The sequence below is a fragment of the Ornithorhynchus anatinus genome, chromosome 5, assembly GCF_004115215.2.
Source record: "Ornithorhynchus anatinus isolate Pmale09 chromosome 5, mOrnAna1.pri.v4, whole genome shotgun sequence".
Taxonomy (NCBI): Eukaryota; Metazoa; Chordata; class Mammalia; order Monotremata; family Ornithorhynchidae; genus Ornithorhynchus; species Ornithorhynchus anatinus.
Window position 1 is genome coordinate 83,322,080 of NC_041732.1, and position 26,851 is coordinate 83,348,930.

The window sequence follows — 26,851 nt, forward strand, 5'->3', positions numbered from 1 at the left end:
GGTCAATTTGGGAATAGATGAGATTGAGGTGCAAAGTGTAGGTTTGCGTTAAAGGAACAGTGTCTGGATTGGTTGGTAATAGATCATTGAGGTAAGATACGTGGGAGAGAGTTGATTGCCTTTAAGCTGATTTTTTTGTTTATGGTATTTAAGTTTTTATGTGCCAGATGCTGTTCTAAATACTGCGGTAGATACAAGTTAATCAGGTTGCACACAGTCCCTGCTCCACATGGGGCTCACAGTCCCCATTTCACAGATGAGTTAACTGAGGCACAGAGCAATTAAATGATATGCCCAAGATCACACAACAGACAAGTGGCCATAAAGGAGCGTCTGTTGATGCGAAAATGTATGGGCAACCATTGGAGGTTTCTGTGATTTCATCTCTAAAGTGTTTAGTACAGTGCTCTGTATATAGTAAGCACTCAATAAATGACATAGATTGATAGATATGAGACTTGGACCCCATGTTGGAGACAACCTCCTGGTGAGGTAAGGCAATGACTGAGTCATCTCTTGGGCCCTTCAATGTCAGATGCTCCAGATGATCCTATTTGCATTCATTTGGGAAAGAGGTACTAGGATCAGATGATCTGCCCAGGTGCTAGTGGAGGCTTTGCCCTTTTGGTTTTACAAATGAGGAAACCAAGTGGTTTTCAGGAGATTTTGCACTGGGCCTTAGTTTTGTCCACAAGAACCATTGTAGGGCTCTGCACATAGGGCCTTGCCAGAAACTAAGAGAGTACTCTTAGCTTTGGCTTTGAAAATTCCTTCTCTAGCTTTTGGACTGTGACCTCTTGACTAAGAGCTTGTTGTGGGCAGGGAATGTGTCAAACAACTCTGTTGTATTATACTCTCCCAAGCACTATATGATTGACTGATTGACTGATTGACTGAAGCAGAATCAAAGGATATACCTCCTCTTTGGGGTGAATTAAACAATCAATCAATGAGATTAATTGAATGCTTACTGGGACAGTAAAATACAATAGAGTTGGTAAACTCATTCCCTGCCCTCAAGGCCTTAAAATCTAGTGGGAAAGATAGATATTAAAATTAATCCCAGATAAGGGAAGCAGATAGGATGTGCTTTGTAATCCATTTCCATTCTCAGTGTGGAAGAAGGGGGTGGATCTAAATAGGATTCATCACTCTCTAAATTTTTCCTCTGTGGCATTTTCCTCTTATAACATCTCCTGTTTCGGGATGGGACACCTCAACTATATTAGCCTCGATAAAGGATTCAGCCTGCTTTAGAAGAGATTTACTTTAGAATAAACAGGCAGTGTCTGTATTATGATTTCTGTATTTTTTCCTAGTCCTGCTCTTCTTGGCATGCATTCATCAATCATCCTGGGAACCTGACTTATATTCTCCACACTTCAGCACTAACTGGATTACAGAGTTGAAAACTTACTCGAAGTTTAAAATGTGATAAGAGTAATCAAATTGCTCTAGTCAAATTCTAACCGTGGTGAATAGATGACACTAATTACCTTTTCTTATTATGCTACAAATGTGGTTTCCTCCATCTTTATTCATGAAGACGTACCCCAGAGCCCAGTGAAGGGCCGGCAGGAGGATATAATATCAGCATATTTGTCCCCAGTCTTGTTTCTCTCCAGTTTTGTTTTTACTGGGATGCAGGGTTGGCTTTGTCTAAAATGGATTGGTAACTAAGCAAGACTTCCTTTCTGGTATAATTCTTTCTCCTGTAGATTTACCAGTTCTACTGTAGACTGTAAGCTTGTTGTGGACAGGTAGTGTAATAATAATAACACGGTATTTGTTAAGCACTTACTATGTGCCAGGCATTGTACTAAGTTCTGAGGTCGATACAAGCAAATTGGGTTGGACACAGTCCTTGACCCACATGGGGCTCACAGTCTCAATCCCCATTTTACAGATGAGGTAACTGAGGCACATAGAAGTGAAGTAACTTGCCCAAGGCTATACAGCAGACAAGTGGCGGAGCTGGGATTAGAGTTCATGATGTTCTGACTCAGGCCCATGTTTTATCCACTATGCCATGCTGTTGTGTCTGTTTATTGATTATTAGTGTACTCTTCCAAATGCTTGGTATAGTGTTTTGCACATAGTAAGTCCCATTAAATGTGATTGAATGAAAGTGCAGCATCTACAATTATAATAGGAGGAGCAATTATTTATTAAGAGCTCAGAATGTAGAGTCATTTTGAATAGAAAATGACTTGGCACTTGATGATAATAATGATAACGCTCAGGGCATTGTATTGAGTCCTGGGAAAGAAAAGAGAAGTGGCATGTGCTATGGATAGAGCAAGGGCCTGGGAGTCAGAAGGTCATGAACTCTAATCCTGGCTCTGCCACTTGTCAGCTGTGTGACCTTGGGCAAGTCACTTCACTCCTTTGTGCTCCAGTTGCCTCACCTGTAAAATGGGGATTGAGATTGTGAGCCCCAGGAGGGACAGGGCCTGTGTCCCTCCTGATTTGCTTTTATCCACCCCAGTGCTTAGTATAGTGCCTCGCACAAATTAAGGCTTAACAAATGCCACTATTATTATTATTATTTTTATTATTCATACACAACTGGGACTTAGATCCTGTCCCCGACTCTTGAAAGACTCATGATCTAACAATACAGATGGGGAGAGGTGACTTGTGAGAGATACACAGTTTGGCCTAGGCTATAAAGCCCAGGCCTGGGAGTCAGGAGGACATGAGCTCTAATCCCATCTCCTCCGCTTGACTGCTGTGTTATTTTTGGCAAGTCACTTAACTTTTCTGGGCTCAGTTGCTACATCTGTAAAATGGGGATTAAGACTGTAAACCCCATGTGGGACATGGACCGATTAGCTTGTATGTGCCTGGGATATAGTAAGTGCTAACCAAATGTCATTTAAAAAAACACATGAGGAGAGATTAAAGAAAACATTGACTGGGTTTTTAGACTGTGAAGCCCATGCAAGGCAGGCTGCAGAGTGTTCTGCAGCACACGTTAATCACTTAGCGAATACTTTTACTATTGGTTTGGACTAGTGAAAGTCTAGAGGCAGGGAGGTCAGTGAGGAGGATGATGCAATAGTACAGGTGTGATAGGATAAGTGCTTGAATCAGCATAGAAAAAGTTTGGATGGAGAGGAAAGGACAGATTTACAAATGTCGTGACAGTAGACCAGACAGGATCTGATGACAGATTGAATGAGTAAAATGAATGAGAGGGGTGAATGAATGAGCAAATGAATGACTATCATTCTCCAGTGCTGCAAATGTGAGAGAAGAGCAAGGAGGCCTTCTCTTTGATTCTGCCACTGAGCAGCATCATTCTCTCTCTTGGGTAAAGGGGGTGCATAACTGGTGAGGTATTCTGGATCACTGAAGAATGCTCTGCTTTCTGGATCATTCTGGATTAATCAGTCAATCCATCCATCAACTTACTGAATGCATAGCACTGTACTAAGGACTTGGGAAAGTCCATGTAATACAGTTGGTATAAATATTCTCTGCCCACAATGAGTTTATGGTCTAGAAGAGTAGACAGACATTAATTTAATGTATATCAGTACATGGGGCTGAAAATGGGATGAATGAAGGGTGCAAATCTAAATGAAAGGGTATTGCAGGAGGAAGGAAGTGGAAATGAAGGCTTAGTTGGGGAAGATGTATCAAAGGAGATGAGCTTTTAATAAATATTGGAAGGTGGGGAGAATTCTGGATCTCCCTGGATTACTGGAGGATGCTCTGAATTCTGGATCTCTTTGAATCATTGGAGGATACTCTGCATTCAACTCTGTTCAGTGAGACACACAGAGGAAGGCAGAGACAGAAAGACAAAAGGTGGGAATGGTTAGATTCTCTGGAGACAAGCTAGCATTTAAGACAAAACAGACAAGGCACATGTTAGACATATAAATGATGCAAACTGATGTTTGACTTCAGTGTTCAAGAGGTACCCAAGTGAAATGTAGTAGCTAACCAGACAACTGAATCATCTAACCAATCCATTAAGCCTGAAATGAAATTACCCTGTTCTTTCTGATCAGATGTCCCCGTTGGGAAAGGTTACCATTCTTCCTAATGCCCTGGGGAGGTCTCTAATTGGACTAATAAATATCTTCAAAGCCCAAGCCAAATGTCTCAGGAGGAAGAGATTAGGGTGGCTATTTTTAAATTCATCTAAACCTCTAGACCCCATCTAGGGGAGAGTCAGGGACTCACTGACTCAAAACTAGGAAGACCCTAGCCCTTCCACAGAAAGAGTCCAAATCAGTCTCAGAAGAGAAGAATCATGGTTTACTCCTAAAGTTTCCTCATGGCATAAAGAGTTGGGGAAGGTATCCTAGACAATTCAATTCAGCACTGTAGTCATGGACAACTAATAACAACTGGTTGGCTCACGTTTTGTTGATTCACTTTCTTTCCTCATGTAACTCTGGAACTTGTCCTATAAAATAATAACCCTCAAGGCTGTTGTGGTCATTTTTAATGGCCTGCCACTCATTTGGAGAACCAGGCCAATGCCTTTCAGGAAGGATTCTAATGGTGGTTCCTCTGAAGTCTCAGAGGTAAACACGGAGATGAAGCTTTAATTGATATTCTTTAAATAATTAGAAGGCAATAGTACTCAGCAGGGCATTTTAGAACCAAAGGCTAACAAGAAATTGAATCCCCCACCTGCAATGTGATCATTAAGAAAGCAATGAGATAAAACATGACATTGGTAAGAACTGGAGTTTCAGATTCAAAGTATACCTCAAAGAATAAAGAACAGAAGACTCCCAGGGAAGGCAGGGAGGAAATGGATCCCTCTCTCTATATGCATATGTATCTTGGAATGTGATTTCTTTTAGAGCTGAATGTTCTAACACAAACCTACAACCTGTTTCATTAAAAGTTACTCAAGTTATTTCTAAGATTCTTCTAAGCAATTCATTATGGGTAGAAAAATAGAAAGAATATAAACTAGAGGGTTTGGGAAATTTCTTTAATTTTTTTATTTCAGGTCCAAACTATAACTTTAGTCCATAGGCCAGGACTAAAAGAAGTGTTTAACTGATCAAACTTTCACTAGGCTTAGCCCCCTGGTGGGGTTTCCAGGATGATACTTCTCTGGGGCTTTTAAAGAATAAATAATAAGCACTTAGTACAGTGCTCTGCACACAGTAAATGCTCAATAAATATGATCGAATGAATGATAATGAGCAAATGAATGGTATTTAAGTGCTTATGCTGTTTCAAGCCCTGTGCTAAGTGCTGAGGCAGATGATAATATTAGTAACAATGATAATGATAATACTTTGTTAAGCACTTCCTATGTGTCAAGTACTGTTTTAAGTGATGGGGTGAATATGAGACAGTTTGGATACAGTCCCGCCCGACATAGAGCTCATAATCTAAGTAGGAGGGAGTAGGATTGCATCCCCATTTTATACATGAGGAAACTGAGACACAGAGAAGTGAATTGCCTAAGGTCACACAGCAGACCACTGGCAGAGATAGGATTAGAACCCAGATCCGCTGACTCCCAGGCCCGTGTTCTTTTCCCTAGGCCATGCTGCTTCACAGTACAATGTAATTAAATACAGTCTCTGTCCCATGTGGGGCTCAGACTAAGGAAAAGGGACAATGGACATTTAATCCCCATTTACAGATGAGGAATATGAGGCTCAGAGAAGTTAAGTAACTTGCCTAAGTACACACCACAAGGATGTGGCCGAGATGGAATTAGAGCCCAGGTCGCTGAACATCCAGATCCCATATTTTTCCACTAGGCCTCACATAATAAATAATTACCCCTTATTCTTCTCCTCCTCCTCTCCCTCCTCCCCCTCTTCCCTCGCCTCCTCCATGTCCTCCTTCTCCTAATCTCTCCCAAATCTGTTTTGTCATGTTTCCTATTCCTTTAATTCCCTATATCTTCATCCTTTCGCTCCTTGCATGCCTTTTTCTCTCATGTTGGTATATACGCTAACCTCTGTCCTGAGTCCTGCTCTTCTGAATCATTCGCTTTTGGGGTTTGATTATGACTTGGTCTTCTTACCAAGACCCAGCTCACTTTATTTTCTCTTTCTCTCTGCTTTGCAGCTTCCTTCTCCTCCTCCTGATGCTCATGGTTCTCCCTCTTTTTTTTTTCTTCCTTCATGCCCAGGACCTGTTCCAGGGCCAGACAGGATTGGGTGTGAAAAGCGGGTTCCCAGAATGATGAAGAGGTCCAGATGGTGGCTCTAAAATGGTGAGCATAAGCCTTCCTCTTTCCTTCCCCAGTGGATATTCCATTTTGTAATCAGCAGGAAGCAGATTTGGAAACATTCTTAAGATCATACAAGCAGGCTCTCCGTTTCTTTCATTTGGTATTCCAGGCAAGGATTAGGAGTGATGTCCAAGTCTTCGTAATTTTGATGTACCATAGATAAGATTCTTAATATCCATTGCCTTCTCTTTGGAGCCTAGGTTCATTCATTTGTTTCCTATCTCAAACAAAAAAAAGGTGATGCTATATTTCCATTGCACTAAGATTGGAATTGTATGGTCCAAATGCCAGCCATGACATCCATAGTAATAATTGTGGTACTTGTTAAGCACTTAATATGTGCCAAGCACTATTCTAACTCTGGAGTAGATACAAATTAATCAGGTTGGATACAGTCCCTGTCCCACATAGGGCTAACACTCTTAATCCCCATTTTACAGATGAGGTAACTGAGGCACAGGGATGTGAAGTGATTTGCCCAAGGTCACGCAGCAGACAAATGGCAGAGCTGGGATTAGAACCCAGGTCCCACTGACTCCCAGGCCAGTGCTCTAGCTCTGTCCACGAAGTGACACTGCTTTCCCAGATCATGGAATAAATAAGATTCTGAGGGTTTTTTGTTTTGATGTTATGATATTTGTCAATCGCTTACTATGTGCCAGGCATTGTGCTAAGTGAGGGGTAGATACAAGATAATCAGGTATGAACAGTCCCTGTACCCCATGGGGCTCACATTCTTAACTCCATTTTACAGACGAAGCAACTGAGGCACAGAGAAGGGAAGTGACCTGCCCACGGTAGCACAGACAAGTGGCAGGGCTGGGATTAGAACCCATGTTTTCTGACTCCCACACCCATGCTCTATCTACTAGGCCACTCTCCCTAGCAGGTTGCTTCTTCTACTCCTACAAGACCACCTAATACAATTGTCCTACTGCTGATCACTTTATTGTCTACCAGCAAGACCTGAAAGAGGTTCCAGGTATTGCTGCCATGCATGCTGAAGAATGCTAGACTGATCATCATTCCAGTCTATCATCCAAGCAATTTATCACAATATATTACAATGCAGCAGTCATGACACAGGCGGATGAATATTAACTCCCTGGAGGGCAAAGAAATGTAAGTTTCTCATGGGCAGGAAATATATCTACTTAACTTCCCAAGAGCTAAATGCAGTACTCTGAAAACATTTAGTACTCAGTAAATACCATTGATTGAAATAACCAAAGAACTGAGAGGCAACATCAAGGCAGTAATATTGGAGGCAAAAAATCTCATCTGACCCTACCAATAGGCCCAGTGATTGACTGCAAGATAATCTCTCTCAGCTGGGCTTTAAGAATGTAGAAGTTTCCTGGTGTTTTCTTCAGGTGAAGAACACCAGGGCTTGTTTGAGAATGACTCCAAGATCAAAGATCTATTGACAGAGCAACAAATAATATTCCAGTAAATCCATAATGAGCCTTACAAGCCTGAGAAAGGACATGTCTGAAAATTTGAGGGATATCAAGGCCTAAGAGAGATATAAGATCTTGTAGACCAAAACCCAAATGAAGACTTCTTTGCCTCCCTAAAGACTGTACTAAGTTCTTGTGAGAGTCCAATGCAATAGAGTTGGTAGATACTTTCCCTGCTCACAAGGAGGTTGGCCACTAGTTGATTTTTATCCCACAAGGAGCTTGGGACACTAGTTGATATCTACAAGCACAGATGGAAAGGGCAGCTTAGTCACTTTCACAGGCTCAACATATGGTACAGAGAGAAAATGCCAGTCAGCCATAGGATTTCAAGGATGCCACTATGATCACCATCTTTAAGAAGAAAGGAATGAGTGTTGACTACAGAATTTATCTTGGGATTCATTCAATTGTATTTACTGAGCACTTACCATGTACAGAGCATGGTACTAAACACTTGGAAAGTACAATTCATCAACAAATAGAAACAATCCCTACCCACAATGTTCTCACAGTCACCGCTCTCTATATACCAGGGCCAACCAGACTCATCATTTACAATAATGCTGGATTTCCTATTGGAAAAGTTGAATGACAGTGGCTTTTAATATTTCATTGCAAACATATGAGAACTTCTGAAGGTATAGTCATGAAAAAAAGTTTTATCTGCAAAATTCAACAAACCTAAAGAAGTGTAAGTCTGGGAGTCAGAAGGACCTGGGTTCTAATCCCAGCTTGGACCACTTATCTGCTATGTGATCTTGGACAAGTCATTTCACTTCTCTGTGCCTCATTTACTTCATCTGTAAAACAGGGATGAAGACTCTGAGCTCCATAAATTAGTGAGTCATTTGTATTTATTCTGCATTTACTTATGCAGAGTACTGTTCTGAGCACTTGTGAGAGTACAATATAACAGAATTAGCAGACATGTTCTGTGCCCACGATGAACATGTACTGTGATCCACCTGATTATCTTGTGTCCCCAGTGTTTAGTAAGGTGCCCGGCACATGGTAAGTGTTTAGCTAATACCTTAAAAAAGACATAATTCCAAAACAACCAAATTCATAGATGTGGTTGTAAAACAGATCAATAGATTCCTGGGACGGTGTTGCTCACCAGTGTCACTCAGAGTTCAGTTATTGCAGCCCCACAGACATTCAATCTGGAGTAAATTATTTCATAGTCTTGGCAGAATCCTCAGGGTGAGTTATCAGTTGATTTCTTGTCCATGTAGCAAATCTCAAGTGCTGCACAGTAGAACACTTCTGGAGAAAGGTAGGGTTTAATTTTATGTCTAAATATTAGAAGACAAAAGTCAACAGTCATTATTTCTTTTAGATTCAACAGAGATGCTGATTCTTCTTAATTTTGAATTGGTAAGGAAGTAGGTATTGGAATGCATTGGGGATACAGCGGAGATATGTGTGATAGGCACTTAAATTGTTTTAGATTCAGAACTAAAAGTCCAATTTGACTTTAATGGTTAGACTGTAAGGTCCTTAAAAGCAAGCATCATGTCTACTCCTAGACAGGCAGCAAGACTCTCTTTGGTAGATGTGAGTTGAAATTGGAACAAAGGAAGTCACAAATCCATGGAGCAGGAGTGAGTGTGTTTCTCCACACTTTCTCACCAGAGAGGGTCACAAACCAGCCACAACTCATATGTACATGTCTAGTACAAGCACTCAATGAATGCTATTGACTGACTGAATGCTATTGACTGGCTATTGGACTCTCCCAAGAGTTTAATACAGAGCTCTGCACAAGGTAGATTCTCAATAAATACTCTTGATTGATTTGATACATCATTAAAAATGTTTTGTGTGATATCTAGGGAGTTGTGTGTTTGTAAGCAGCATGGCTCAGAGCATAGGGCACGGGCTTGGGAGTTAGAGGTCACGGGTTCTAATCCCGGCTCCGCCGCTTGTCAGCTGTGTGACTTTGGGCAAGTCACCTCACTTCTCTGGCCCTCGGTTACCTCATCTGTAAAATGGGGATGAAGAGTGTGAGCCCCATGTGGGACAATCTGATCACCTTGTATCCCCCCTCCAGTGCTTAGAACAGTGCTTTGCACATAGTAAGCTTAACAAATATCAACAATATTATTATTATAAATCAGCTTGTCAAAATTCATCAGGCATTGGAGATGTCTCAATCAGTCTCATTCTTCATGTCCCATCGTGTTTCTATTTTGTGTATTTTGTATTTGTCTTTGTCTTTTTTGGAGAAGCCACATGGGCTTGTGGAAAGAGCACGGGCTCGGGAGTCAGAGAAGCTTTGCCCTAATCCTGGCTCTTCGGCATGTCTACTGTGTGACTTTGGGCAAGTCAGTTTATTTCTCTGGGCCTCAGTTACCTCATCTGTAAAATGGGGATTGAAACTGTGAACTTAAATAAAAACACAAAAAAAGCCTACTATTACCAGGGTTTAAGCCTCATCTCTGGGGAGCTGCTGGCCAAGCTGGTAAATCCTTTAGACACATCCAGTGTTGAGTTTATAGTGCAGGAGGCCCAGAATTGGAGCTCCTCTTCTCGGACCCTTCCACGGACACTTTGTGGCGGTCCAGGTGACCAAGCTGCCCCCCCCACCCCCACAACGTGCACCCCCACAGAAATGTGGACAGGGGCAGGCATTTCCATAAACTCCAAAACTGGGAAAGAGCTTTCTTAAATCCTTCCCTGAGACTGCAGTTTCACATGGTATGTCTTCCTCTTCTAAGTATGGGAACTAGAGATACTAGTTGACATACATACCAGCATGGTCTTGGAGCCTCTGGACTCAGGATCTTGCAGGACACTGTGCTGTCGATCCAGTTTTTGAGGCAAGCCTGGCCCTGCTTCAGTGGCAGAGACAGTGGAAAGAGAACTCGCTTCAGGGCTTTTTGGTACGCTTACTTGTTCTCCTAAAATAAGTGTAGTATTTGTTGAATGTCTACTATGTGACAAGCACTGTGTTTAATGAAAGTGTAGATACAAGATAATCGGATAGGGCGGAGTCACTGTCCCATCTGGACCTCAAATGAAGAGTTGAATTAAGAGCTTAGTACAGTGCTCTGCACACAGTAAGTGCTCAATGAATACTATTGAATGAATGAATGATGATAATGATGGTCAAATAATAATGGGTCATGATTTTCTTCGAATCATCAGGCCTTTCAAACAACTGTGCATGCCTTATGCCTGTGGCATTCTGGACTGGACAGTTGAGGCTGAATCAAAGTATCAGAAATGTCTGTTGTCACAACTATAAATCATAATGATTTTGTCTTCCTTGATATCAGATGACATCTTACATTCAGAGATGATTAAACAGGATTCAACAATAAATAAAATTACCCTAAACTGGAAAAATAACAATTTTCCCATTTAAAGACTGGGGGAATAGTAACTAATTGAGTTTGTTTTCAAGTTTGACAACCCAGTGATACAATGAAACCTGGGAGCTCTAATTTTTTTCATTTTATATTCACTTTTAACTTCCTCTTTTGGTAAATGGAAGTAACATGATGATTGGTTTCCCACTTCTATTCCTTATGATTTTTCTCTTCAACCACTTACTGAAAATTTCATACATCAGTTTTAACTAACTTACACACCCACGTTTGGAATCCACCTCAAAAATACAGAATTTCTCTTCTCTCAGAAATTTACTACCATCTTCATAGCACCTCTTTGGTACCAACCTCTTACTTCAGTGGCAGGAAGACTGGAAGCTAGAGTTTCTTAGGTGGCAGTGAGTTTAATTTGGAACAAAGGAAGTCACAAATCTATGGTGCAGGAATAAGTGTTTTCTCCACACTTTCTCACCAGAGAGGGTCACATACCAGCCACGACTCACCAATGGAATAAAGATCTCTGTGCTTTTTGGATTTGTCTGGGATTATCTATCTATCCATCTGTCTATATCAATGGATCAAAATATATCCCTGCTTCTCTCCTCCCATTGTTTATGTATAAACAATATATGTATTGGGCTATTCTGGGTTTGTCTGATATCTATTTAACTATCCCTTCTTTTCTCCTCTCATTCATTGTCCTTTAGGGACAATACCCTTTCTACTCCCTTGCTCCAACCCCATCTAAAATCTGCTGGTGATGGTTGGCTGCTCTTGGCCACCCAACGGGGCTCATTGGTCTCTCTAGCCGGAGGTGGGGGGTAGGATTCCTTTTCACCAACACTTCTCTGAGAAAGACTGCCTCTCTGTCTCACCACTAATAGAACACATACATATGATTTGGCAACTTCCCACCTCCCTGGGACCCCAGTTACAAGTGGACTATAAGGAGGGGAAGGATGAGGTTGCCTATGGCTGATTTTCTCATGACAGGAATCATCATTTGCCCATCGGAAAGGATCTTGCTTATCAGAGATTTGTGCCTCATTTATTAATGGAGGTTATTTACCCCACAGAGTTTCCTTGAAATACCTATGACCCTAGTTTAGCCTTGAAATCTAATCTAGGATGTTTGCATTTCTCTAGTTGTACAAAGATTAATCAATCATTGGTATTTATTGAACTCTAAGTGTCTGCAGAGCACAGTATTAAGCACTTGGGAGAGTATGATGCAATAGTGTCAATGGATTAAATCTTTCTCCTTGGAGAGCTTACTATCAAGTGGTACAGGTAGATAATTTAAATTATAGTTAAGGGTACTCATAGAACATAAGGATATGAACCTAAGTGCCATGGGGTTGGGGGTAAATATCAAAGTGTTTAGGAGATACAGACCCAAATGCATAAGTGACAGAGAAGGGGCTATACGACGGGGAGATGTGATGTTAAAGGTTTCTTGGAGGACATATCAGCTTTACTTATCGAGTGTATATTGTGTGGAAAGCTCTCTGATAAGTGCTTGGGAAAGTGCAATAGAGTTGGTAGACACAGTCCTGGCCCACAAAGATGAAGATGGAGAGAATGGTGGTCTGTGAGTTATGAAGAAGGAGAGAATTGCAGGCAGGAGGGAGGACATAAGCAAGTGGTTAATGACTAGAGAGATGAAATGGATGCACAGAAATTAGATCTGGGTTTAGAGGAGGGAAGATCTTGAACTAGCTCCTTCTTGAAAAGTGAAAACTGGAATGCACAGTGGGAAACAATGAGCTCTCTGCATGTCCTGTGAGCCAAAGATAGACTATCTCCTTTCAGTACGCTAGTGAGATGTCTGGAGGATGATCACTCCTACCTTCTGGAAGACAAAAGTGTTTAAGAATGGCCAAACATCCAGGAAACAAGTAAGCACTGGATACATCAACCAATCAGTGGTATTTATTGAGTGCTTACTTATGTGCAGAGCACTGTTCCAAGTACTTGGGAGAGTACAGTAGAGCAGAATTAGCAGACATGTTCCCTGCCCATAATGAGCTTACAGTCTAGAGATGAGCGTACAGTCTAGAGAACACGTACATGGCTTTTCAACATGGGTGCCTTGGCAATGAACAAGAAAAAACAAAGGAATGAATTAGAGAGATACTCCCTTTGGTGAGATGTGAAGTTGAAGAGAGTCCCACAGGAGTGGACAGGTCTCACAGAAAAGGACCCCTTGACAAGCTGAAAGACTAAAACGTATGGCTCTTGAATCACCTTGGAAGTAGAAGTGGGTGAGGATCTTTTCTGAAGTCCGGAGCCAGTGTTCCCTGTGGGTTAGGATTAATTCTAAATAAAGGAAAGTGTATTTGTTTTAACTGGATTTGATTTTTTTGCTCTTTTTCTTCTGCCAATGTTGAGGAGAAACTGCTTAGAGGCTGGATTTGTAAAATCCTGTGTTCTTTTTTGATGTTTACCTAATTCCCTTATCTTCCTTGAAGTCTTACCTTACTCATAAAAATAGGAATATCGACTGGTTTCTGGGTGCAAAGTGCACTAAGGCAGACATTTATTTCTAGTTATAAAGACTGGAAAAATGAAATTGACCTCTAGACTGTTTCCAGCACCATTTTAAGAGAAATCTTTCCACCTGCTGAATGGTGCCAGCTGATGACAAGTTGTCTTAAATGGGAAAACCTTTGTAAGTAGAGGGATTGATTAAAAACTCTTGCCCAGGGTTTCTGGGTGTGCAGGCTAGAAGTCAGGTGCATCAGTTTTCTTTATTTCTCAAATGAACTGAACTGAAGGCAGTTTCTGTGCTGCAGGACCAACTGAATATTTGGCATATAAAAATGAGTCCCAGGTGTGTGCAAAATGCTGTGTTAAGCTATAGGAACAGAGAGATGGAGTTATTAGACAAGATTCCTGCCTCCAAGGAGCTTACAATAGAAAGGGTGAGAGAGACACTAGAAAAAATGTAGGTAAAAGGATGAAGGAGGAGGGAATATGTACATGAATTAGTGCTTCAGGAGTCAGGTTTCTAAGTCAAGAAAATAAGCATAATGGGAGGTTGTAAGTATACAAGTCAATAGGTGGTGTAGAAGTACTGAATTAAAAGTGGCTATAACCTAGGGAGATTAATTAAACCTAGGGAAATTAATTCCAGGAAGCATTCCTGGAGATACAAGTTCAAAAGGGCTTTGAAGATGGGAAGAACTGAGGTATGGCAGATGTGAAGGGGGATTTTCAGGTAGGGGAGAAGGAGCTTGAGCAGGAGGTTGGTGGCATGAAGTATTAGGTTGAAGAGATATTAGGAAAGCTATGATCAGGAGGTCACTGGCAGGAAATATTAGCTTGAGAAGAGTTAAGAGTACAGTATGGGTTGAGCTGGGTGCTAATATTAGCTTGAAAGGAGGGGAACAGCTGCCTAAGTGTCTTAAATAATAATAATAATGGTATTTGATAAGCACTTACTATGTGCCAAGCACTGTTCTAAGGGCTGGGGGAGATACAAGGTTATCAGGTTGTCCCATGTGGGGCTGGCTCACAGTCATAATTCCCATTTTACAGATGAGGTAACTGAGGCACGGAGAGATTAAATGACTCGCCCAAAGTCACACAGCTGACAAGTGGTGGAGCCAGGATTAGAACCCACGACCTCTGACTCCCAAGCCCGGGCTCTTTCCACTAAGCCACACTGCTTTCTCAATGCAAATTTCTCAATACCATTAAAGCCAATGGTAGGGAGTATCTGCTTGATAAAGAGAGGAAAGGGCAACAACTTGATTATTTTCAGGTCAGGAGTGACGTGAGCAGAGGAAGGAAGTGTGGACTGGAGATAGGAGAGAGAGAAGACAGGGAGGTGAATGAAGAGGCTGAACAGTCAATTCAGCAGATGACAAATCTGCTTTTTGGATCAATCAATCAACGCTATTTATTGAGTACTTAACTGTGGGCAGAACATTGCACTAAGTTTCTGGGAGACTAAAATAGAGTAAGCCGGGAGAGAAAGAGGTGGATCCTAGAAATGTTGTGTTGGATAAAATAGCAGGATTTGGCAACAGATGGGATATGGGTGTTGTAGGAGAGGGTGGAATTTATTTTATGGTATTCATTAAGCATTTACTATGTGCCAGACACTGTACTAAATGCTGGGGTAGATACAAACTAATCAGGTTGGATACAGTCTCTGTTCCACAAGGGGCTACATAGTTTTAATACCATTATATAGATGAGGTCACTGAGGCACAGAGAAGTTGAGTGACTTGTCCAAGGTCACACAGCAGGCATGTGGTGAGTCAGGGTTAGAACTCAGTTCTTTTTGATTCTCAGGCCCCGGATCTACCCATTAGGCTTCACTGCTTTGTGTCTTATAAAAGATAAGACCTAAATGCTACTTGTCAGGCCAGTCTGTAGCAGCGGTCTCCCAGCCATCCCCTGCTATGTCACATTCCTTCAAACAGTGCTTCAGTAAATCTTTAAATCGTGTGTTTGACCCTTCCAATTTGGCAATTCATATAGGGACAAGGAACAGCCAGTAGAGTTTCATTATCTAGACTGAAACGGTACCGATGGCAAGCAGATGGTCCTTGGAATTCATTCCCGGGAAATCATAACAAGAGTGGTGATTGGTTCAGAGGGTGTCCAAGGAAATATAATCTGTTTCCAACTTGACTCCTAATATCTCTGGCCATTCTGTCCTCATTATCAGTGGGGTGATAGTCAGGCCTGCTTCTTTTCTCCTTCCCTACGTCAGTATGCACGATCAGATTTGCAAAGCACCAATCAGAAGAAACTATCATAGAGGAAAGATATTCTTATAATAAGTGTAAATCCCAAGCTTTCACACTCAAAGCTTTGAGGTAGCACAGCTGAAGGGAAAGTTTGGAGGCCTAGGAGAAGGCGAAATGAAAAAAGAAAGATCTGCAATTTATTACATTTTTAATTAAAAAGAATATTATACTGATATGAATCTAAGAATACTTACATGCTTGTCAAGTTGCAAATGGTAAGTGTGAAATATTTCTCCTTGTAAAACATTTACAACATCAAATACACTCAGTAAAAATCCAGAGAGTAAAATGAAGAGACCTTTGGGCAATGAATTTTCAAATATCTTAGAATTTTTGGTCCAAGGATTATTAAATTAAATGCAAAAAATCTATTATGCATTCATGTGTAAAGCCTGACTGTAAAAGCAAATCAGCAATTGCAAAAGTTAAGAGTCTTCTGTTTCCAAGAGCTTAGTTGTAAAAAAAAAAAAAAGTCACATGAACAAGTGACTGTTGTCATGCCAACAGTCAGTTGTGTGATCCTGACCTTTTCTTTTATATTTGCAATAGAAAAGACCATTTTTTTTGCACTGAAATTCCATTTTAAAGAAAAAATATTTGACTTTTTTTTTCCATTTCTCCATGTTTTATGAGGTAGAGTTTTTAACATACTTCTGGTAGATAACAGACTTTGGGCTCCTACCTGCCCCGGGTGAGCAAATGCTAAACACCTCCCTCCCTTTGGAGATTTTTGCACCATCTTATTGCCCTACTCAGGAACCTGGGCACTGACCATAGTTCTAGCTTTTTCAGCCCTAGTCATCCTACTCAGTTAAGATAGGATAGAAGGTGGGGGCCAAAAGGAGGAGAGAAAAAATGCGAAGGAGGGAGAGAAAGAAAAACATGAATCATTAAGAAAAAAGAGAGAAGGGAAGACAGAAGAGAGGGGAGGAGGGGAGGAAGGATGCAATTCCTTGTGAACTCCTTGAGGGGGTACCAAGAAGCTAATGTCACTGTATGGGCAGAGATCTTCCAGTTTGGAGAATTTTAGAAGATTGTTTGCTTTAGAGGCAGTTTTACAAAGCAAACTTTCCCTTTATCAAGTCTTCTAAGTTTCAAGTTTGAATTCCTAATGGGTAGCCTCTACCACCCCTTCCAGATTCTAGTAGCTGTCTATAGCCCCGACCCCCCCAACCACGACACCCAGGTCCCACCACCAACTGCTTTAAACATTTTGATTCCTTTCGCACATTCCTTCTCTCTTTCTCCATGCCCACATTAATCTTTGGGTCCTTAAATATCCACATAGACGTTCCTGATGACCCTTCTGCTGCCCTCCTTCTATCACTCCTTAACTCCGCCGACCTCCTACTCCACCCCATCTCCCCACTCACCAACTCGAACATACACTCAATCTAATCATCTCTAACCACTTCACAATCTCTTCCCTCACCAACTCTAAAATCCCTCTCTCTGACCACAATCTCCTCACATGCTTTCTCTCCCCCACACCTCCTCCCGATAAGTCTGTACTATTCCTCAAAAGAGACCTCCGATCTTTTGACCCCATCCAATTTTATCAATTTATCATGCCCCACTTAGCCTCCATACCCAAACTACTTTGCCTTGATGACCAAATAGACGCAGAGAAGCAACTTGGCTCAGTGGAAAGTGCACAGGTTTAGGAGTCAGGGGTCATGGGTTCTAATCCCGGCTCTGCCACCTGTCAGCTGTGTTACTTTGAGGAAGTCACTTAACTTCTCGGTGCCTCAGTAACCTCGTGTAAAATGGGGATTAAGACTGTGAGTGTCACATGGGACAACCTGATTACCCTGTATCTACCTCAGCGCTTAGAACAGTGCTTAGCACATAGCACTTAACAAATATCAACATCATTATTATTATTATTATTACCACCCTCTCTACTGAACTCATCTCACTCTCTCCCCATCCCTTCATTAATTTTATCGATCTCATCCCACTAACCCACACCCTTGGATTACCTTCAGAGTCCACCTCCTCTTCTCTAGTGCTTGAGCCCCAGAGTGCTGCTGGCAGAAATCTAAATATCAGGCTTTGTCCACATGAAGTTTATCCTTGCATGCTTTAACCCTGCCCTCTCTACTGCCCAGCAAAATTATTTTTTCACCCTTATTTCACCGGTTCCAGACATTTAACTCCCTCCTCAGGTCATCTGTCTCCCCACCTCCTTGATCCCATGTCCCCAACAACCTGGCCCCCGACTTTATTAAGAAAACTGACACTATCAGGCATGAGCTCCCTCAAATCGCCCTTGCCCCTCCTCAGTCACTCCCCCTTCCAGGCCCCTCTTCAATTCTTCCATCCTTTCCAACAGCATATCTAGAGGAGATCTGCCTCCTCTCAAAATCCATCCGCTCCACCAGATATCTGACCTCATTCCTTCGCATCTTTTCAAAACTCTTGCCCCCTGCCTTCTTCCATCCCTAAGAGCCATCTTCAACTGTTTGCTCTCCAGTGGCTTCTTCCCCACTGCTTTCAAATATTCCCATGTCTCCCCAGCCTAAAAAAACCCTTCTTCCACCCAATGGCTCCCTCCAGTTAACACCCCCTCTCCCTCCTACAATTCCTCTCCAAACTCCCTGAGTGAATTGTCAAAAGAGCATGGGCTTGGGATTCAGAGGTCGTAGGTTCTCTTTCTGGCTCTGCCACATATCAGCTCTGTGACTTTGGGCAAGTCACTCAACTTCTCTGTGCCTCAGTAACCTCATCTGTAAAATGGGGATTAAGACCCATTGCTTAGAACAGTGCTTAGCACATAATAAGCACTTCATAAATACCACCATTATTATTATTATCTCCTTCTTGCACAGTCCAATGGCCTCTACTCCAACCTAATAATAATAATGTTGGTATTTGTTAAGCGCTTACTATGTGCAGAGCACTGTTCTAAGCTCTGGGGTAGACACAGGGGAATCAGGTTGTCCCACGTGGGGCTCACAGTCTTAATCCCCATTTTACAGATGAGGTAACTGAGGCACAGAGAAGTTTAGTGACTTGCCCACAGTCACACAGCTGACAAGTGGCAGAGCTGGGATTTGAACTCATGACCTCTGACTCCAAAGCCCATGCTCTTTCCACTGAGCCACGCTGCTTCTCAACCTCTAATCCTCAACCTCTAATCCTCCTCAACCTCTCAGATGCCTTTGACACTGTGGACCACCCCCTTCTGGAAATGTTAGCAACTTTGGCTTCACTGACTCAGTCCTTGCATAGTTCTTTTCTTATCTCTCTGGCCATTCATTCTCAGTTTTCTTTACAGGTTCCTGCGCTGCCTCCCACCCCCTAACTGGGAGGGAGTACTTCAAGTTTCAGTTCTGGGTCCCCTTCTATTTTCAATCGACAGTTCTTTGGAGAACTCATTTGCTTCCGTGGCTTCAAATGCCATCTCTATGCAGATGATTCCCAAATCTACACCTCTAGCCCTAATCTCTCTCCCTCTTTGCAGTCTTGCATATCCTCTTGCCTCAAGACATCTCTACTTGGATGTTCTCCCATCATCTCAAGCCTATCATGTCCCAATCAGAACTCCTTATCTTCCCACCCAAACCCTTTTATCTCCCTGACTTTCCCATCACTTGTAGACAGGACCACCATCCTTCCTGTATCACAAGCTCAAAACCTTGGAGTAATTCTTGACTCATTTCGTTATCCAATGCACATATTCAATCAGTCACCACATCCTGTCAGTCCCACCTTGACATCGCCAAAATCCTTCATTTCTTCTCTATCCAAACTGTTACCATATTAATATAATCACTCATCCTATTCCGCATGGATTACTGCATCAGCCTTCTTGCTGACCTCCTAGCCTCCTGTCTCTTCTCACACCAGTCCTTACTTCACTCTGCTGTCCAGATCATTATTCTACAAAAAACATTCAGGACCTGTCACCCTATTTCCCACCCACCTCCATATCAAACAAAAACTCCTCACCATTGGCTTTAAAACACTGAATCTTATCTTGCCCACTCCCACCTCACCTCATTATTTTCCAACTACAACCAGCCTGCACACTTCGCTTCTCTAATGCTAACCTTCTCACTGTGCCTTGGTCTCACCTATCTTGCAGCTGACTCCTCACCCATGTCCAACTCTGGTCAGAAATGTGCTCCTTCCCCAAATCCGACAGATAATTACTCTTTCCCCGCCTTCAGGGCCTTATTGAAAGCACAGCTCCCCTAGGAGGCCTTCTTTGCCTAAGCGCCACCCCCCCGCAACACACCACTTTCCTCTTCGCCTACTCCCTTCTGCATCTTCCTGACTTGCTATTTTTGTTCTTCCCCCCTCCAGCCCCACAGCACTTATGTACACATATGTAATGCGTTAATTTATACTAATGTCCCTCTGCCCCCCACCTCCCGCCCCCCCAGGCTGTCAACTCATCATGGGCAGGGAATGTGTCTCTTTATTGTTGTACTGTAATTAGCAAGATGGAAAGCTATCAGGTCCCTCTTGAAGGCAGTAACCATGTCTATCAATTCCACTGCATTTTTCTGTATGCATAGAACTCTGCACTCATAAAGTGTTCTATTAATATTTTGATTATTTGATTCATTTTTAGTTAAAAACATAGAACTTACACCAAACCAATGGACAATATTTTAAGTTTCAACCAAAGGCAAAGTAAACAAATCTATGATCTTCTGCTGCTATTTTCATGTCATTCTTCTCAGGTCCCCAGTGATCACTTCTGCAAGGTACCTGGAATGAATTGATACACAGTTGGGTACCTAGAATTTTTTTGATGAGCAGATCGATTTGAGAGAATAGACTCAAAGTTCCTTTTAGAATGGGCATTTTTCTCTAGCAGAAGCAACTTCTTTAATCTCTCTAAGGAGAATCCTTCAGCAATCTACAGTCCTAGGCCACCTTTTATTCACTTTAGATTTCTCTGAGGAACAGGGCACTAGTTCATATAGTCAGCCTGAATGACACATGCTGTTAACTGCTTTCCTGCTTTATACAAGAAGAGGCCAACAGTGAGTATGTATGCAAGAACTGCTCAGTTGTCTCAGGCCAGGGAATGGGGGACTTTCTGTCTTGGTTCAAAGGCTATAAGCCTAATTAGATTAGGCTATTTATCTAATACATTTTGGGCACGTTTTAATTGTAGCTTTCTGCTGTTTGTTGTATTCTCTGGCCTTTCCCAAGTATGGAATTCTTCAGCCATTGAGGAATCCTGCTGGGATATGGTTGGAGTCCCTATCAGGGATGCCTGATGAGCCTTTGTCTTGACACTCCAGGATTGAGAGCCTGCAAAGAGGAATTGACTTTATTCATACTAAAACAAAATATGGTATTTATGAAATGCTTACTATATGTCAGGGGTGGATAGAAGCAAATTGGTTTGGATACTGTCCCTATCCCGCAAAGAGGCTTAATCCCACTTTACAGATGAGGTAACTGAGGCACAGAGCAGTGAGTGAAGTGACTTACCCAAGGCTACACCAAAGACAAGTGGCAGAGCTGAGATTAAAGTCCATGATCTCCTGACTCCTATATGTACTCTGTCCATATGCCACACTGCTTCCATAATGTCTCCCCCTCTACACTGTAAACTCATTATGGGCAGGGAGCTTGTCTGCTAAGCTCTTAGCAAAGCACTCTGCATATAAGTGCTCAATAAATACCATTGATTGAATGATCATTTGATTGATGCTGGTGGCTTGGCACAGTGCCATTCACCCTATCTGTCCTTGCCACTCCAGCTTCTTTAGCGATGCAATGAGCAAGTAAGCAGAGAGAGGTGCTGAACACTGTAAAGCAGAAATGGGATCAGAATAAAAAATCTTCTGGTTCCTGGAGCAGTGCTCTTTTCAGTGGGCCAACAGCAGTGCTCTGGTAGGAATAAAAAAGCAGAGCTGGGTAGAATGTATAAAAAAAATAGTTGAAAGGGTTTCAGCCAGGAGGAACAATTAGGAAAGAAATTCATGAAATGGCCTCAGCATGCTGCATAGATTATTAAAGTGCACTTTCAAAGAAGGCTGGTGGTGGGATGGAGAGTGGGGTCAAGCATTGAGAAGTTGGGGAGTGATTTGGGGAATGTCAAGGACCACTTGTTGATTGAAAAAAGAAAACACTGAATATCCACCATCCCATCCCATAAAATTAAACCCAATAAATATGCTTCCATAATGATTGTCATCTTTTGAATTGTCTGCCATTTACAAGTATTCCAAAAGAGGCCACTGTCCTCTTCTACAATTCAAATTTTTAGATGGTCCATTTTTCTGTTTGGAATTTTCAGAATGTAAAAGGAAGTCTATGCCTCTCAGGCCTGTTGACTTCAATTACTTGTAACTAGAATCACCTTTCACTTTCATTTTTGGAATGTGAGCAGGAATAGATTTCCTGTGCTTTATATTCCTTTCCGGCTCTTTTGAGTAAAGTCCAAAGGAATATTTTGGTCTGGAGCTGAGTTCACTGGGGGAGAAGGATGGTCTAGTGGAGGCAGCAAGGACCTGGGAGTCACAAGGGCCTGGGTTCTAATTCTGGCTCCATCATTTGCTTGCTGCGTGACCTTTGACAAATCACTTAACTTCTCTGTGCCTCAGTTTTCTCAACTGTAAAATGGGGATTCAAAACCTGTCCTCCCTCCTACTGAAATAATGAACCACCATGCAGGACAGGGACTGTGTACAACCTAATTAATGTGTACCTCGCCCAGCACTTAGAAGAGTACTTGACACATATTAACAAATACCACAAAAAAGAGAAACCTCCCCTAGAGGTGAGTACTTGGGTGGTCCTAGGCCCAGGTGCTGAGGATATAGGACTTGCTCACAACATCCCACACACTGGGTTCTTCCTTTTCAACAGCCCGCTTCCTGAATGAAGGAAATAGGGTGAAAAATGGCCAAGGCCCCTTGGTCAGATGACATTCCTGCAGAAATCTACTCATATAGAGAGCTGACCTTTGTGTTCAAGATGGTGCCACTGAAAGGGCATAACCTATCTATGAGTGCGAGTGTAGATGAAAACATCTTTGCATGACTGATCCTCCAGCATTGACTGCATGAAAAGATGGATCTATCTGACTGAATATGCTCTCCCAATAATGGGAGAGAATATGGAGATGCTGATCAGGTGCCACTACAGTCCACACCCTAAGGTTTTTTCTATTATTTCTCCCAAGGCAAAGCACAGAAACCCTGTTCAACTCAGGTTTCTCTTTCTGGGCTCCTCCATATCCTACTGTCTCCCCTCTCCAACTCCTCCCCAGTCTGCTTATTGTTATATTGTACTCTCCCAAGCGCTTAGTACAGTGCTGTGCACACAGTAAGCATTCAATAAATAAGATTGAATGAATGACCTTTTCCCACACCTATTTCTATTTAAACCCTCAATTTGTTGGCCAAAAGACAACAGGAACTGTTCTTTTAAAAGTCGCTGTTGGTTTCTTGCTGGACAGCTAGAACAAAATTTAGGTAGCTTCCCTCTGTCCTTGACCTTCCCCGTTTCTATAGCAAGGTATGGGTTAGATTGCATCAGCAGTGATCAGCCTCCTGATATTAACAGGGATGTTAACAGAGGAGGGTGGCTGGCCCTGTTGTCAACTTCACTTTTCTACTTCACCCCTCCTCTCTCTTCCCATACCTCACCAGTTGGGCCAATTCCCCCCATTTAATAAGGTCTCATCTTCACTTTTAGAAGAAGAACCAAATATACAGTACCTTCTTTCTTTAATGAGGGCTAGACCCCATGAAGTAGAAGCCCCTAGTACGAATCCTCTACCTTAACCAAGCAGAACGTCTGTTTTCAGTGGGCTGAGCATTGCCAGAGTTGACTTTTGTGATAGGGGACCATAAGACCATAAGTCACAGCATGGCTCAGTGGAAAGAGCACGGGCTTGGGAGTCAGAGGCTGTGGGTTCTAATCCCAGCTCCACCGCTTGTCTGCTGTGTGACCTTGGGCAAGTCACTTAACTTCTCTGTGTCTGTTACCTCATCTGTAAAATGGGAATTAAGACTGTGAGCCCCATGTGGGACAACCTGACTACCTTGTATCTACCCCAGAGCTTAGAACAGTGCTTGGCACATAATAAGCACTTAACAAATACTGTAATCATTAATTATTATTATTAAATCTTGAGATCCCTCCAAAATCCAGATACTGTATTAAAATCTACTTTAACATAAGAGATAGGAATGGGGCTGACTGTATGCCACCAAGACAGGATGGGTGAAAATAACTTATAAGGAATAAAATAGCTGAAAAGGAACTACTTATAACCAAAGCAGGACATGCATAGGATGCATAAAAAATATGGGCTACCTGAATAGGAAGCCAAAGCTGATGAAATCCAAGGATATGGAAACCACCCCTGAGGTAGGTAATTTACCTCAAAATTAAGAAATCATATAACTGTATATATACAATATCATCATCACTATTGACCAATATGAGCTCTACCTTAGCACCAGATTTGATGGAGTTACTCCTTTAACAGTAATAACAATTATTTGTTAAGCACTTACTATGTGCCAGGTACTGTACAAAGCAATGAGGTGGATAGAAGCAAATAGGGTTGGATGCAGTCCTTGTCCCACGCAGGGCTCACAGTCTCAATCCCCATTTTACAGATAGGGAACTAAGACTCAGAGAAGTGAAGACACTTGCCCAAAGGTCATACAGCAGACAAGTAGCAGAGCTGAAATTAGAACCTATGACCTTCTGACTCCCAGGCCCATGCTCGGTCCACCAGGCTAGGCTGCTTTTCACTAGGCCACACTGCTTTTCAATGCCATACAAAATGGATCTGATTGCAAATAGTCTGGTTCTGTTAAACCCCCATGTGAAGAATGGAATCATGGCAGCCCATTCTCCATCTCCTTACTACCAGATATGGGCTAAGCTGTCCTAGCCTGAGTGACTGAGTAAAGTGATGAGAAAGTGTTTTCTGGGCATGAAGGAGTTTGAAAATGAGGGGAGAAGCTTTTGGAAAGGCCCACCTACCTCTGAGCTGATGTTTCCTGCATTCACGTAGTAGATCACTTAGATTCCCTTAGACTGTGAGCCCCATGTGGGATAGGATCTCTTTCCAACCTGATGATCTAGTCCCTACAGCAGTGCTTAGAACAATGCATAGCACATGACACAAATACCATAATGATCATCATCACTTATTCAATCAACTGCATTGATTATTAAGCCCTTACTCAGTGCAGAGCACTGTACTAAGTTCTTGGGGGAGTAAAATATAACAGAGATGATATGCGCAATCCCTGCCCATATCTCATTTACATTCTGGGTGTGGAGACAAACATTAATATAAATAAATCACTCATATGTGAATGAGTATTGTGGGACTGAGAGTGGGGCCAGTAAAAGGTGCAGAGTCAAGTGCGAGGGTGACTCAGAAAAGAGTGGGAGAAGAGGAAATAATGCCTAAGTTGGGGAAGGCCTCCTGGAGGAGATATGCATCTAATAAGGCTATGAAGGTGGGGAGAATGGTCATCTGTTGGATATCAAGTAGGAGGATTTCCAGGTAAGAGGCAGGAGGTAGACGAGGGATTGGCAGCAAGATAGATGAGAAATAATGATAATAATCATCATCATTATTTAATTTATCAACCCCTATGGTGTCCAATTATTTTTCTCCACTCTTCAGTGTCACTCTCAACTCCTATGAGAGGCAGCTTATCATATTATAGACAGGTTGTGATGAATTTGATATGATCCTTTCATCATCTTGCTTTCTCTTCAGTGTCAGTCACATTAAGGACATAGGTACCATTGATTGCTGCATGGTGCATCTGTGTTAGAGATAGGTATAGGGCCCTTAGACACTCACTAATGCTTCTGGGCATATTTGGAAGGCATGGAAAGAGTGACTGTGTGATTGTGAAGCCTAAAACTGCAAGCCGCCATTGAAGAGGGGAGATATTTTTCAGGAAAAAAAGTCTCCTTCATTTCCTTGACCTGATCTTCTAGAAGAAGTCTGGCTTTGCTTAGTTAATAATTATAATAATCATAATAATCATAATAACGATAATGATAATAATTGTTAAGCACTTACTATGTACCAAGCACTGTACTAAGTGCTGGAGTAGATACAAGGTAATCAGGTTGGACACAGTCCCTTTCCCACATGGCGTACTCAGGCTTAATCCCCATTTTACTGAAAAGGTAACTGAGGATCAGAGAAGTAAAGTGACTTGCCCAGAGTCACACAGAACACAGGTGGCAGTCAGGATCGGAACCCATGACCTTCTGACTCTCAGGTCCATGCTCCATTCACTACGCCATGCTGCTTCTGCAATAACAAACAGTTTAGCTGTTCAGGCAGTGGGTAGCACATGCTTTTTTTTCTTTATTGGGTGGATCCTGTTAAAATGAATGCTATTTGTGTCTACTTCATGGAATCCCCAAGAAGCATGTAAACACAAATGATGAGCTTTCAAGGCTGAGGGGGACACGAGGTTAACACATGGAAACTAAAAATGAACTACACTCAGTCAAGCAATGTATGTACAAAATACTGTATTAAGACCTTCATGATCCATGCCCTCAAGGAGCTTGCAATCTAGGAGAAGAAGGAAAAATGAAAAAGATGACAGAAGAGGCTGCAGAATATAAAGCTATGTACATCAGTGGCTGGAAGCTGGGGAAGGTGTGCATAACAAACTGCTTAGAGAGTACAGACTCCCGGGCATAGGTGACAGAGAAAGAAGGTAAAGAGGGTGGGGGAAAAGAAAGATCAGTCAGGGAAAGCTTCTTAGGGGAAGTATGATTTTAGTGGGGCTTTGAAGATGGGGAGAGTGGAAGTCTATCAGATATGAAGTGGGAGGGAGTTACAAGTCCTAGGGAGCATGTCAGCAAAGGATCAGCTGTGAGAGAAATGAGACTGAGTCACAATGACTAAATTAGTGTTAGAGGAACAAAGTTCTAGATTGGGTTGTAGTCGGAGATTAGCCAGGTTAGGTAGAAGGGTGGGAGCTGATTTAGTCCATGGTAAGCTGTTGCTATCTGATGCAGAGATAGATGGGCAACCAATGGAGTGTTTTGAGGGAAGGGGAGATGTGCATAGAAAATTGCTTT

At 42.1% G+C, this 26,851-nt stretch overlaps 1 long non-coding RNA gene across 1 annotated transcript in view; it reads left to right on the plus strand.

The window, feature by feature from the left end:
• Positions 1-26,851, plus strand: part of LOC114812275 — a 122,212-nt gene that overhangs the window by 56,887 nt on the left and 38,474 nt on the right. Inside the window, exon 2 of the long non-coding RNA XR_003759938.2 lies at positions 6,128-6,211. This is a non-coding gene — a long non-coding RNA (uncharacterized LOC114812275). The remainder of the gene's footprint in view (positions 1-6,127; positions 6,212-26,851) is intronic.